We start from the raw sequence: 16,036 nt of genomic DNA, 5'->3' as shown, positions 1-16,036 counted from the left end.
CTAAAAGTCAAATACAGCGACTAAAGGTTCACACAACTAGGTGCACTCATAAACTGAATATTTGACTCTGCAGCCTTGAAGCAAGTTAAATTGATGGTGTGTGTAGCCAGCTGTGCAGTCACGGTGAAATATTCTCGTTCAATACGAGCATGGGTTTACCTAACTTAATAGAGCCTGAGTGTCCTCGCTGGGTCTGTAGCTATGGGATCTGTCAGTCAATACACATATTGTATGTATATATGCATTTTTCAGATCTGCACTGGTAACCTGCACATCAAAGCCTCTGCTCTGAAAACATTATTTTCATTTTGACTCATAAAAGTCCACAGTGAGAATATTTTGGGGGAGATAAGCCTGAGAGATATAGGGAAAATATTTTCATGATGGAATATCTCCCACCTGAAAATGGAATCAGCTCAGGGTCAGTGAATAATAAATAGAAGAGTAGATTGATGCTGTCATTTCTTAGCCAGGCAAGCCAGGGTGTGTTACTGAGGTATTATTTAGCCTGAACATACTAAATATTAGGAAGTTACAAACCCATGCTTCAGTTTTTTCACTGCATATAATCGTCATTAGACAGTTCCCTCCCACCATTCATGACTGAAGCAGATCTAATGATACTTAGGGCCACAGTTTTATTTTCCCAGAGTTTCATTTCACAGTTCTTACTCTCTCACAGTTTGCACCTGCACTCGTGTCAGTGTGCCTCTCGGAGACATCAGAAGGGCCTCACACAGTGACACACAATGTGGCTGATGAGGACAATCTATTTCAAAGCAGAAGTTGCAACTGATGTACTCACTTCCATATTAGGAGGGCCACTGATTACACACCGCAAGAGTGTGGGAAGTAATACAAGGGAGTGGATTTACACTAGTCACGCTTCATATCCTGTAAACTGTCCTCCTGTTTTACAACTTTGGAAATTTTCAGAGCTGCAGTACAATTTAAGATTCATAGTAAGTTTATTCTTCAATCTATTCAAGAAATAGCATTTTTCAAGGTTTAAGATTCAGCTATCTTAACATGGATAAACACACTGCTAAAAACACATTTGACTGAGGATGTTACAAATGTTTGGCATTTTAAACTGAGGGTTCACCAAGATTTTTAGCCATTTAATTTTTTATGAGGAAAATGTAAATAGCTCAATGAAATGTAGCCAGTTCTGCTGTTTTTCATACCATAATCATAATAATAATTGCTCGGGAGGATTAGTCTATTTTGATATAATTAGAATAACAAACTGAACACAACCACAACCCAGACATGATCCTCAACGGATTAGTAGATTATGTGACTGCAAGAGAGACAGAACGAGTATTTTCTGGAAATATTCAGGTCAAACAAGAAAAATGTGAGGTAATAACTCACCAGAAGTCTTTGTCCATTCATTTTCAGTCTGTTTACGGTGGCAGCACATTCTTGCATGTTGTTCTGAGGGCAGTACATAATTGGTTCACTCTCCTGAATTTTACATTTACATTTAATGACAGATGAACTGAATTTAATTCCATAAAATGTGTCTTCCTGTCATCTTATGCCACCATCTGTTTATTTCAACACTAGCTTGAGCAGTGTACATACCAGAGATGGGAGTAAGTCACACATGGGCAAAAGTCAAAAGTAGTCTCAAGCAAGTCCAAGTCATTTTTTGTGACAATCAAGCAAGTCAAGTCATAGCTTTGGCCAAGCAAGTCATACAAAAGTTTCCATTTTTAAACAAGCTAAAGACAGTGGTTATGAACTGCTGGAGTTTTATTTGCATTTTTTCCTACTCAATATTCAAAAGACATTGCGTCCAAGCCACATACAGCTGAACAGTTTACATTTATACAGATAAAAAAGCACAGCCTAAAACTTTAGAACAACAATACATCAACATACATATTTGTTCAATATGCCTCAAACATGACATCAAATCATGAAATTCATTCAAACAATTCAAGTGTAATGGTTTCTAAGTCAAATAATATTCTTCAAACATGCCTCACTTTTATGTTACAGAAACACATCCTTTAACCTTTCCTTCGCTTAAAGAAAAAAACAACATATTCTTTAAGAGGAGCTGAATCACACCAGCTTTCCATAATTTGGAGAGATTGACTGAGTGTATTTATCACATGGAATGGAAAGTATGTTAATATTTGTCAGTGTATTTGTGAGTGAATGTGTGCGTGTTTGAGAGAGAGAGTGAAAAGTTATTAATATTGGTGAGTGAATGCATGCATGTGCGGGAGAGTGCAGTGTGTTGTGTGTGTATGTGTGCCTAGCTTTTTTCACATACCTACGTCTGCATGTGTGTGTGTGTGTGTGTGTGTGTGTGTGTGTGTGTGTGTGTGTGTGTGAGAGAGAGAGAGAGAGAGAGAGAGAGAGAGAGAGAGAGAGAGTGCAGTTTGTGTTGTGTGTGTAATATGTATGTATGTGTGTGCCTAGTTTTATTCGCTCTTACCGCCACCTTGAACAAAGAAGGGAGGGTGTGCTTATTCATGGTCCAAAACTGAAGGGAGTTCTGTCCATCACAAACGTCCAAAATAGTGGTTCAGCTGAATATGGGGACTGGAACCCGAATCTCTCCCAATTTGAAGTGTCTGATGAAATTCGACGTGGTGGTGGTTGACGTCGGAACTTTTTGTAGTGCAGACCTTGCAAACTGCCGTTCGTTTCTTCTTTGCCTGGTCAGGTGTGTAATATATCCTTATAGCCAAACTTTATTATTTTCTCTGCAGAGGGATCCATGACGTTAACTTACTAGCCGTTGCCAGTCTCGTTTACTTCAGGTCTGCCGCCGCTTGCCGCGTCATCATATCAACGGGTTCCCGCGCATGCAACAGCACTAAAATCGTAAAGTTAACTCCTCCTCAATATCAGAGGGGGAAAAAAATACATTTATTGAACAGAAAGTCAAGTCATTTCAAGTCATTTGACTCAAGTCTAAGTCATGTCTGATACATACCGTGTGAATGACAAGAAATAGTCAAACATGTTTACAGTTACAGACTGAGCCGTCACGCACCGTGGCTCCAACACACCAGCCAGCTGCAACAGGGAGAAGTACAAACAGGGAGATCATCTCAGTAACGGCTACACACACTCTCCGTCTCCCTCTCCTTCATACGTAAGTAATGTAGCAAATCATGGTACTTTTGAGACGTCTACCTTTTGTCCCCAAGATCGCATTGAGGCATCGGCGATAGGGAAGCAGGGACTTCCTCAAAGTCATGTATAAAAAAAAGTCTTAAGAAACCAAAGTGTCATAACAGAGAGTGACTCGACTTTCACAGCCAGGGCATGATTCATTTACAGCCAAGCAGAGTGTCAGTCTTTTTTCTTTTTTCTGTAATTGGGGGAGTTACATGCCTCGTAAAGTGTCTTTTAATTGTGTAGAGGAGCACAAAGGGAGTCTGGCTTTGTGGAGATGATGTAATGTTAGAAATGTTTTGTAGGACCATCTCTGGGATATAGTGGTGCGGTCCAGGGTAGATTGCTGGAGGGGCAACATTACGGGCGTTCAATCTCAAAACGGTGTGCGCCGTCTTGCCTCTCGTCCATACATTAACATCAACAGACTGTACTTTGTTGATGGATTAACCTTTGATCGCAGGGAGGACAACGTTGCATCCAAGTAGACATCCCAATCATTGTGATGTGTGTTGACCAGCTTTCTGAGGCCCTAATACACAATTGTGGTAAACAGCGAATGCTCGTAGTTCCAGCTGATAAGATGGATACACTGTTCCAGTGTTTATAAAGTTTTTACTTATTTTTATTTTTTAACTGCAAATCCACAATTTAGTATTAATATCTTACTGATATATTTTACTATGCATGGTTTTTATTTTACACTAGCTTTGGCGGTGTCTGTTTATATATACTATCTGAGACTCAAAGACTGTCTATTTTATACCTATGCCAGTGAAGCCCCATTAAAATGAATTGATACACTGACCTATAACACCAGTAACATATCCACTAGTTACCTCTTTGTAATGATGAGCAGCTGTCACACGAGCTCCATCCATCCATCCATCTTCGTCCGCTTATCCGGTATCGGGTCGCGGGGGTAGCAGCTCCGGCAGGGGACCCCAAACTTCCCTTTCCCGAGCCACGAGCTGTTCATCTGAAATAAATAAAACAATGTATTAATAAACAACCAGCCAACAGTCCAGAATGAGGTACTTCATCATAATGGTGAAATGGCATTTTCAGTAGGGCTGCACAATACAGAATTATTTCATCTCACAACATTCATCACAGTTGATTTCACAGTAAATACAGAAGTGTTAACTCCTATCGAGTTGAATATAACTCTGTTTCAGATAACGTTTGGTCCCACTCAAAATCACTGTCAAATGTACTCTTTGGTCAGTGTCAAATTTTTAGAGTTAATTCTACTCAATATTGTGTAAAAAAATAACAATGAAATGTGTAAAAATATTTAACACTGTAGTTTAATCACACTGTTAAGAGTAATATGATTACACTGTATAGAGTTAATTTAACTACAATTTTACTTTCAAAAATGACACTTGTAATGATATTCATTTCTCTACAGTGTTTTCTTTTTCAATATAAATCATATCATGCAGTGTTACTGAATTATATAAACTATCAATACTATCAAATGAAACCAAGCACAATAACACAAGATGACAGCACCCGCATTTATTGGAAAAAAAAAAAAAATAATAATTTCAATGTCAGTGAATTTACATTGCAAACCCATTGCCTTGTCTATGACAGAGAAGTATAACATCATAAAAATGTTCACCAGAGAAAGCAATATGGCACGACAATGAGAGCTGTGTCATTTCCTCCATATGACATTTTGTATGTCAAAAGGCCTAGGGTAGTGCAGGTTGTCGACATGAAAACAAACTAAGTCATGCTTTGATCTGATCACCTCATATGCGTGGAAATGTTCTTGAAAAGTTACCGTAACTAAAGGCACTGTGAGTAGCAACAGTTTTTCACACATTATCAGAACTGACTCAGTCTGATAAAACAAGGGCACTTCGGATTCAACTTTGCCACAGATAACCAAGTGTGGGCGATAAACAAACCCATTATGTTTAGCCCAATTAACCTTCATAACCTGAATGCTACTGGGTACTTGCATTGCCATAGCAATTCCAGAACCTCCTTTTACCATATTTAAAGCCACCATTTTTCCTGGATCAATATCTAACCGACTAAAAGTTGTTGAACTTCGCCAACTATATGCCATATGATTCTGATGCTTTTTTTGCCACCGTTTTGGTAATATTTTTAAACGATTTATGAAAAAATGATGTTTGCCTTCATACCTCATACACCAACTATGAAGTACAGGCCCTATTTTCTGGATGCAGCGGGGATAGTGGATAAGAAAATGGTGCTTTGGTAAAAGTTTTTTCTGAGGATACAACTTCTTAAACAGTGTATGGTGATCCACAATTAAATGTTTTAAATATGCACATAGACCTTGAGATAACATGGGCGAGAATATAATGTTAATTATTTGAAGTAATAAAAGAAGCAGGCCCCAGTGTTCGTCAGTAGAAGTTACCAAATCTCCAAAGATAAGAGGAACATTCCTAAGTAAGCACCAGGACTGAACTGCATTCAGTCCCAGATCATTAGATCCTTAACAGCCACAGGCCTATTGTTTCTCTCCATGAAACCATAATCAAAACTTTGTATTCTTGAATGTATTTCTCCTGATGTAACATGTTTTTCCTTCCAATACAGAAATAACAACTTCAATTCGTACTGGCCCACCCCTTCTAACACATCATGTATCACATCAACCGAGAAGTTCTCAGTTGTGTGAAAATACCTCAATGAATTCAATATGCATGACCTTTTTACACCAAAAACATACGGAGGGGATGGATTACAAGCCATTTCTTGACAGTGAGCAGTGTGCATATCTTTGGTGCATAAAACTATTTTGGAAGAATCGTCAGAGAATTTGGTTTGAAAGTCCTCCTTTTCCGCTAAACAGAACCTGCAACAGTACCTTGCACTGAAAGACTCCACCAGACCAAACAAACTATGCAAACCCAAATGATCACCTGTTACCTGTACTACAGTGCCACGTACATAACCACTGTATAATGGAATCTCAATACCATCACTCTCTAGCACTTTAATGTCTCGAACAATAGGAGCAAAAATTTCACTAAAACCATACGGTTTAACATCTTGAGTATGACATAAGGCACACAGGTGTATGTTAGCCAAAAAATAATTCCATTTTGGAGAGAAGTTTCTTAAAGTCAAATATACTCCACCCAATTTATGAAGACCTCGCTTAGAACCCAGATGGTTGGCGACCTCAAAATCATCATAGAACATCTGGACCTGTATTGCCTGCTTCTCAGTTGAGAACAGGGGGTGACCTTTAAAAAAAGATCTATCACAAATATCTCAGTCTAGAGTTGCTGGTAGCTGAGCTTTGCAACATTTCTGCAACATACTGGCTTTTAAATATTGACTGCAGTGTAGATTAAATTGGAATATACATGAATGTATCTTGAACTACTACCTGATCATATGTTCCAGTCTTTTTATTTCATCTTGTGTCAAATCTTGAACCAATCACACGTTCAACTGGTTCTACTATTTCCCACTTGGCAGTCATACATTTTGATCGATTGTATTCCGAATTTAGAATTGTGAAAGGATTCTCTAACCCCTCAAAACACGCCCCAACTTTCTTGCACATTTCGGTTTCTCTTTCATTACTAAATACATGCTTTATCACTGTCTCTTTAGCATGCTGATGGATATCTTGAACAATCTCTTCCATGGAAATCACTACAGAATTCACTGTACTTTGACCAACACCTGCTGCCTTTAGATCAGAAATTACAGCTATTAACTATCTAACTATTTACAATGTATGGCGAAGATAACTCTGACTCAGCCTCTAAACATTCAGTCGACACTTCAACATGGGAAACATTACTTGTGTTGACGGTACTTTGAGGATATGAAAGATCATCTTCTACAGAATCAATTAAACTGCTTCCATGGCACTGATTAAGATGCTTTCTAAAACCAGAAAAGCTACCAAATTAACGTGAGCATCCTTCTTGACCACATTTCAGAAAAAGAGTCCTGCCTGCACATAGCCCATGAATTACCTTAAGGTGCTTAAAAAGGTTGTTTGGTCACATGGTCACATGGTCACTTTTGCAAAGAAAACACTTCATAGTTTTATCTCAACTAACGCACCAGTCTTGCTCGCAATTCTGCAACTCTAGGAGTCTCCTTTGTTTCCCCCATGTCAATGTTATAGATGGTTATTTGCACAAAAGTGAAAAAGCTGCTCAAGGAAGAACTCTATGACGTACCAAAGACGTAATGGGCTTTAAAGACTTCGTCAAAAGCTCCTACTGAACCTGTTTACTTGCGTGGAACTGCATGCTTGTCAACCACAATGAAGTAGGAGTGAATGCTGCTCTGTGTGGATCCCTGGGCGAGAAGGTAGGGCTGACTGCTTTGGGTGATGTTGTCTAGATGCTGCTGCACACTGGTTCCAACCTACAACAAAACACATTCAACAGAATTGTTTTGGTGACTAACCTCTGACAATAGATCAGATCACCTCAAACTGTGCACAAGATTGACGTGATGGAAGATATATTTTAAACAACTGTTAAGTATACCTTTTAGAAATCTGATGAGCTGATCTACAGCTTGATATGCAGACATCCTTCCCGGCCTCTTTCTACCTTGTGCAGATGGTGGTAGCAAATGTAGCAGCAGCAAGATGGCAGACATGTCACTGTCCCAGCCTACAAATAAGTAAATAAAAACCTGGTTAACATTATACCATAGCATAACATTCAAATTGACAACTTGCACCATTACGGAAATGTATACTGCACACCTACATAATCCACAATAAAAAGTAAAACAGTTCATTCATACCATTCTCAACTTCAGCAGCTGACTCAGCATTGCACATCAAATCCGAGGGTTCTGTGGTGGGTACAAGTCCATGGCTTTCCTTTATTACTTTTGCTTTGAAAGTCGTTGGCCACTTCTCCAAGAATAGCCACAGAGTCCTGTGTTGTTTGACCCATCCACCACCCCAACCAACCTCCCTATGCGATTTTCGGGCTTTCATACTACTCGCTACAGCGTAAATTGACACACAATTGCAAAGTAATGTATCAATGGAGGCCAAATGGCGTTGATAAACACGCTAAAAAGCGATTATGCGTCTTGATAACACGTCAAAATGGCATACGAATTGGTGTGTCATACATACGCCACTTATTGAGATCAGACTGGGCTATGACACCTCAAATGTGAATTCACTCCCCACCCCTCCACCATAAGTAAACAAAATGCTTTCTTTTGTTATTTCTTGATAACAGTATTGCTTTTCTGGCACCTGGACTTCATTTGTAACTTGGATGTGGACTATTAGCATTGAGGCTAGCTGTCCACAATGTTACAATTGTCTCTTGCTGCAGATCTAGATGCTTTCAGCACTTGCTTGCTGTTCACAATGACCTATGTCTGTAAAGTGTATGTAAATTTGGTGATACACATTTAGGGTTAGCCTGTTTCGATGTGAGCCTATTAATCACATTTAGTTTTGTAGTTATGTTGTTGTGTGACATCTTAAGTTGTCCTAATTTGTAGGACAGCTCAACAACCCAACGACAATCTCTGTTAACTGTTAACAGTTCTTCAGTGATGATGATTGTACTACAGATAATTTGGTAGTTAAAGAGAAGACGAGAGCCACCTTTGAGTAGACAGAAGCTGGTACATGACCAGGATGCAACATCTTAAGTCTTTTCCTTGACATACCAGGATTGGTAAGTATGTATAGATATTATTATTATAAATATTTGATAACTGAACCCCCCCCCTAAATGCAAAACCCAATAAAGTAACATGTGCACACACCGTGTCTCATTTAAAGATTGACCAGGGTTTTCCTTGATATTCAGGGACAAAGTATCTGGGAAGCTTCTTGTGAAGTGGTCGTCGTATTTCAAGCAGAAAGTCATCGCAGAATCCCAGAGTCTTCCCTCCCATCTTCATGTTGAAGAGCTGTGGGCAGCTGATGACCCTGATGCTGTGGTAAATATGGATAGATTTCCTGTTTCCAAAATACACTCTGTGGCCTGGTTTAATACTATACTATGCAAAATTAACTAAATTTGAGGTCCTGATGTAAATGAACTCATATATTTGAATATTGACTACAGCTTCAAAATGATCAAGTACCATTCAATTTTGTTAAAGGACATTGTTGTCACAATGCTGTTATCTTTAGGTAAATGAGTAGTTTCTAATGTTTTTCTTTCGTTTCCAATGGGATAGTGATATATCAGCTCTGCTGTTGCATCTCCTGTCACCTACATCAAGAGGCCATAAACGGCCCATTTCAGCTCATCACAGACAGCAAACCATCTCCTAAGATTCCTTAAAGTACAGTATGTACCATCAGCTTTTTGTCATTGTGGACCAGTAAGCTATCCCATGCAACATCCAGACATTGGTGGCTGCTTGTGTTGGGAAATTCAAAACTCACTATGTCTTCAACCTTTCTTATGATAAAGCTCTTTCCAGTTTCTACACCTTCAGACTATGGTGCGTAACATTGATGTTGGAAACGCAAAGGGAAGGCCACAAGTCAAGGAACTGAGAGCAAAGAACATTTAAATGTCAACGGTTCACAAAGGTCAAAGTAAAAAAAAAAAAAAAAAACTATAAATACATTTGCATTTGTAAAATGCACCATAAAAATGTTTAATTTCCTTAACAGTTAAAATTTCAGTTTATCTTGATTTTTTTTTTGGTGATGGTCAGCACGTTTTTTAAACTAATGTATTTCAATGGGAAGCATCTTTCGTGATCACAGCATGATTCTTTCTGCCAGTCGGGCTGCAGCAGAGAAGGTGTATACAGTTTTGCAATTATTGGTATTTTTAGCCCTATAACCGCTGTTTACATTTATTTATGTTTACATGTACATTTATTCACGAGATCTTATCATGGTTTATGTTTTTTTTCGCTGCAGGAAATTAAAAGGATAAGCAGATTGTTGCCGAGGTTTTTGTTCACAGAGTAAGATGTATATAGCTTTGTATGGGTATGTGTACATATACATGTGTTTTGGCATTTTTGGCACACTTCTTCCTCAGCCTACTGCACACAGACACAATTACTTACTAAATAAAGACCTGTGTGCAGTGGTGCCATGCCAACAATCTCATTTAATCATTTCACAAACAGGAAAGGGTCGTGACATGGGTCAGAGGGTATCAGAGGTCATACATGATGAACCAATCAATCGGCTCTGCTGCTATAGGCACCTTGGTGTTCATATGGACACCTTTGGCTGGAAGGCTCGTGTGGAAAGTGTGTGTTATCATTTAGAGCAGACACTCACGGTGAATCAGAGTGTTTATGTTATACAAGGTTGTATTACAGAGCATATTCATACATCATGATCCATCTTTATTCTCCATGCCAAGAATGAGCTCTTATCCTCTGGAAGAAATAAGGTACCCCAATGTAAACTTAGCATTTCTAAACTATAGGCCTAATTTGGAGCTACCGCAATTAAAACATAAAATAATGTTGCTTGAGGCTGCAGGGGTTGTGCAATAGCTTCATGATATGATGCATATAGGGTTGCGTGTAGGTTGCTCTTATCACGGTTTGTGAAAGATGGCTGTGTGGTGTGCTTCAGTCTGGCTACATACCACTTTGTTTATGTTGTTTTTTATTGTAAGTATATGTCAGCTGTATAATAAAACAATACTTCAAGTGTTATGTGTGAAGCATTTGAACTCAAGGCAAATATCCCTATGGGGACAATAAAGGAGGCTATCACCTGCAAAGTGGTCTCCATGATATGTAAAAATTAAAACGTTGTCATAGGACTATAGCAAACACATCGTTGGAAAGGTCTCAACCTCGATAGTAACGTGTCAGTCTGAAGAGGATACATTACTCCTGCTTTGAAATATTGAACTCTAAACCCAGTCCATGTTTGAAGGCTTGTCATTTACAGTAGCAATAGAAGGTGCTACACACATATAGGACACGCTGTTATAGAAAGCTCTGGACCTCAGCTGTCATGTAGATATGGTGAAGTTTACCCACTGTAAGCACTGCCATATATGGTAATAAGCCATTTTCACGTATTTAACGATTTGATTTTTAAAATCTGATGACACCAGTGTGTTCCCCATCCCAAAAACCCCAGGGTTTATCCAAAATTCTACACTGCCAACGTTTATAAGAAATATGCCAATACATTTTAAAAACAGGCAGTGGTGGCCTAGAGGTTAAAGAAGCAAGGAGTTCAATCCCCAGACTGACGGGATAAAAATCTGGATGGGGAAAGTGAAAGAGCAGCTCTTGTCCCTCCCTCATTACCACCACTGAGGTGCCCTTGAGCAAGGCCCTTAACCCCAGCCGCTCCAGTGGAGCAGCTCAGTGGCCAGCAGATCAGACTGTGGTTGTACTGGGCAGCTTGCAGGTCCAGGTCCAGGTCCACACACACACACACACACACACACTTGTTCGGCTCCTGTTTTTCCGCCGTCTGCCGTGAGTGGGCTTCATTCCATTTCAGATTGCTGCCGGCCGGCCGAGCAAACAGTACATTAGACCAATAAATGAAACTATTTTATTATTGTTATCTTTATTTAAATCCTCAAATACAACATTAGACAAAAACATCAATTTTACGAATAATATGTACTTTCCTATCCGCCGAGCGGTAATTACTACGTCACTTCCGGAGTATTCCGCTGATTTCTCTTAAACATCACGGTGCATAACTTACTGGAACAAAACTGAGCAACGTGTTGTTGCTGATGACAAAACCACTGATTAAATATGAACATTGAAGTGATATCGTTGTTAAAGACCCGCTGATCGCTGTCCGATTCTCTGATATTAATGTCTGCATTGCATTGTGGGATATCGGCTTTGAATGCGCCCCGCTCTGCCCATATCGTAGTGTTCTGTCCTACAGCATACTGTAATATTTCACAGGTAATAAGACCGAGCTGGACGTTATTTCACAGGTGATAAGACCAGCTGGACGTGCCTGGAACACCTCCCTAGGGAGGCGCCCAGGGGGCATCCTTACCAGATGCCCGAACCACCTCAACTGGCTCCTTTCGACGCAAAGGAGCAGCGGCTCTACTCCGAGCTCCTCACGGATAACTGAGCTTCTCACCCTCTCTCCAAGGGAGACGCCAGCTACCCTCCTGAGGAAACCCATTTCGGCCGCTTGTACCCTGGATCTTGTTCTTTCGGTCATGACCCAGCCTTCATGACCATAGGTGAGGGTAGGAACAAAAACTGACCGGTAGATTGAGAGCTTTTCCTTCTGGCTCAGCTCTCTTTTCGTCACAACGGTGCGATAAATTGAATGTAATACCGCACTTGCTGTGCCGATTCTCCGACCAATCTCCCGCTCCATTGTCCCCTCACTCGCGAACAAGACCCCAAGGTACTTGAACTCCTTCACTTGGGGTAAGGACTCATTCCCTACCTGGAGAAGGCACTCCATCGGTTTCCTGCTGAGAACCATGGCCTCCGATTTAGAGGTGCTGATCCTCATCCCAGCCGCTTCACACTCGGCTGTGAACCGATCCAGTGAGTGCTGAAGGTCACAGGCCGATGATGCCATCAGGACCACATCATCTGCAAAAAGCAGCGATGAGATCCCCAGCCCACCGAACTGCAACCCCTCTCCACCCCGACTACGCCTCGATATCCTGTCCATAAATACTACAAACAGGATTGGTGACAAAGCGCAGCCCTGGCGGAGGCCAACTCTCACCTGAAACGAGTCCGACTTACTGCCGAGAACCCGGACACAGCTCTCGCTTTGGTCGTACAGAGATTGGATGGCCCCCTCACCCCCTACTCCCGCAGCACCTCCCACAGTATCTCCCGGTCATACGCCTTCTCCAGATCCACAAAACACATGTAGACTGGTTGGGCATAGTCCCAGGCTCCCTCCAGGATCCTTGCGCGAGTAAAGATCTGGTCCGTTGCTCCACGACCAGAACTGAATCCGCATTGTTCCTCTTCAACCTGAGATTCGAGATTCCTTTCCAGCACCTTGGAGTAGACTTTACCGGGGAGGCTGAGAAGTGTGATACCCCTGTAATTGGCACACACCCTCTGGTCTCCCTTTTTAAAAAGGGGAACCACCACCCCGGTCTGCCACTCCTTAGGCACCGTCCCAGACTTCCACGCAATGTTGAAGAGGCGTGTCAACCAAGACAACCCCTCCACACCCAGAGCTTTAAGCATTTCTGGACGGATCTCATCAATTCCTGGGGCTTTGCCACTGTGGAGTTGTTTAACTACCTCAGCAACCTCCACCAGGGAAATTGATGCCAATCCCCCCTCATCCTCCAGCTCTGCCTCTACCATAGAGGGCGTATTAGTCGGATTTAGGAGTTCCTCAAAGTGCTCCTTCCACCGCCCTATTATCTCCTCAGTTGAGGTCAACAGCGTCCCATCCTTACTGTACACAGCTTGCATGGTTCCCCGCTTCCCCCTCCTGAGGTGGCGAACGGTTTTCCAGAAGCACCTTGGGGCCGACCGAAAGTCCTTCTCCATGTCTTCTCCGAACTTCTCCCACACACGCTGCTTTGCCTCTTTCACGGCAGAGGCTGCAGGCTGCATTTACTTGGTAAAAATTAGGGCTGTCAAAATAACGCGTTAATTTAGATTAATTAATCTGAGAAAGAATAACGTGTTAAAAATATTAACGCAGATTAATCCATTCCATATTGACGTTTGCATACAGACGAAAATCTGGTGCCACTGATATGTCTGCGCTTCTCTCTGATGCTCTGAAACAGACGTTACAGGAAACCACAAAACACCGCTGCATGCGACGCTAGTTAACACTATACTTAACAGCAGCTAACGTTAGCCTACCGCTAGCTAGTAGCTGGATTAAACACGGTTAAAATGCTGACAGCTAACGCTAAACGGTGTAAAGTTTGACTGTAGAGGATTCAACACCGGTATGTAACAATCTGCAGCTGCCGTCGGAGAAACAACACAGCCGGTGCGTTCAATGAAACTGGTAAACTACAGCCTCGTGGTGCATTTTAAGTTATTGTAAATGTCCTTTTCCTATCTGGTTGTCGTTCAACAGCAATGTACTAGTGAAATAAGTTGTTATACATTATTAAATCATTTCATTTTGAACATATGGCCTTAGCAATAAACAAGCCGTTCTTTGATGTCACCAACGGTTGTTTACCTCTTTTTTTTCTTCTTTTACTTCCTTAAAAAGTAGTGGTTCAGGCTCCGTTAATTATGTATGCGATTAATTAATCAGAGTATGTAATTAGATTAAATTTTTAATCAATTGACAGCCCTAGTAAAAATACATAAATTAAATAAACTTTGCAGTATCTCACACCACTAGTGCAAAGAGCTCTCTCCCCATCGCATTTAGTCCTTGGCAACATGCTGCGAATCTCCCTGCGACAGGTGCATCTTTGTCAATTGACATCATTCCCACCTCCGGCCTCCAACTTCAGAGGTAAACTCAGCATATGTTCTAAACCAAATTGACTAAATATGGAGACATGCATCCACAGAGCTACGGAAGAAAGTTGACAAATTGGATTCATTGCTCTTTGCAGTGATTGCTGCTGGCAGTGTGAGAGCCATTTGTCTTAGTGATGGTAGAATTCCATCTGTCTCAGTTTGAATAGGGACCAGCACCTTCAAACACAGCTGAGCGACTGGAGGGGGGTAAATAGTCCAACAATTAGTCACGTCTGCCCTGTGACACCCGGTAACACCTCAGAACCCTATGCTAATGAGACTAGTGTAATAAATTCTGTCTAGCTGACAGAGGCAAGGTGCGCTTATTAAAATGAAAAAATGAACAGGCTTTGCAATTAGAGTGGAATCAAGGCCTGCAATGATTTTTTTTCGCCTAAAACAAACCAATTCTATTCGATCTACTGAAGCAGATGCATTATTATAGATAATTACAGTAAAGTGACATTTAAACCAGTTATTTTTCCCCGTTGTTGACCGCTGTAGCAGAGAAACACCACAAGGCAGGGGCTCATGTTGTAATTACCTCCCTGGAAAGCAAAAGAATAGACGAGTTAAAAAGAATAAATCCACTTCCAGTACATGCAGTTCTTTTCTCAGGATAAAATGTCCCTAATCATCAATGGCCCTGCATGTACTATACCTGTGTGCATGTATGAGTTTGTGGGATCTCAGGGGAAATGCCCACAAAGCCTCTCATTTTAGGCAGTAAGCTAATTAAAGCGACGGAGCAGATGGTGCAGACTTGGTATGAACATAACAAGCCGGTGAGTGGCGAGACGAACCGGACATGGCAGGACAGCTGTGAGGGGTTTGTGAGGTTTAAGAAGCAACTGCGTCAGGCTTTGTTTACTTCCTCCCAACCATGTGTTTGCAGAACAACTTTTACAGGAAGGGAATACTTGCCAACAGGGTGTTTGTAATCTTTCTCCCATCCTCAATCATTTCGTGTTTTTTGGTAAACACCAAAACACCTGTTGCCAACGTCCTGTCTGCCAACTCTAACCAACTGACAAAAAAAATAAATAAATAGTTGTAGCTCATATACATATATATATATAAAATATATAAATAAATGAGAGCTACAACTGTGAAATAAACCACTGTCATTACCAAAAGTGGGTGTTTTTCCTGGATGAGAGGTAAGTGGCACACAACAACAGAAGCAGAAATTCCTAGAGGTGCAGAAATACTTCAGATATCTCACCTCAGGAGAGATGTTCCACACTCCTATTGTGCCTCGTGTGAGGAAAAGGTCGATGGCAGCGGAAGCTGATGTTCCCAGGCGTGAAGAGGTGAAGTTTGAGGATGTCCGGATGTACCATAGACAGTATATAAGAATGGACCAACAGATCCCGTTGCTCTGGACGGAGACCAGTGAAGGATATTCGAAGCACTTTTCCGGTGAGCGCGAGCGTTACTGCGCAGCCTCCAACAGAGAGACGACGTAAATGGG

At 41.1% G+C, this 16,036-nt stretch overlaps 1 long non-coding RNA gene across 1 annotated transcript; it reads right to left on the bottom strand.

The window, feature by feature from the left end:
• Nucleotides 1-1,743: 1,743 nt before the first annotated feature.
• LOC144532869 (uncharacterized) lies at nt 1,744-3,222 on the bottom strand. The gene is made up of 2 exons (XR_013503380.1): nt 3,163-3,222; nt 1,744-3,042 (listed from the first exon to the last, which is right to left on the bottom strand). It is a non-coding gene; the product is annotated as an uncharacterized LOC144532869 (long non-coding RNA).
• Nucleotides 3,223-16,036: the final 12,814 nt, after the last annotated feature.

This window comes from Sander vitreus, chromosome 17 (genome assembly GCF_031162955.1).
Source record: "Sander vitreus isolate 19-12246 chromosome 17, sanVit1, whole genome shotgun sequence".
Taxonomy (NCBI): Eukaryota; Metazoa; Chordata; class Actinopteri; order Perciformes; family Percidae; genus Sander; species Sander vitreus.
This window is presented reverse-complemented; position numbering and strand designations above follow the sequence as displayed.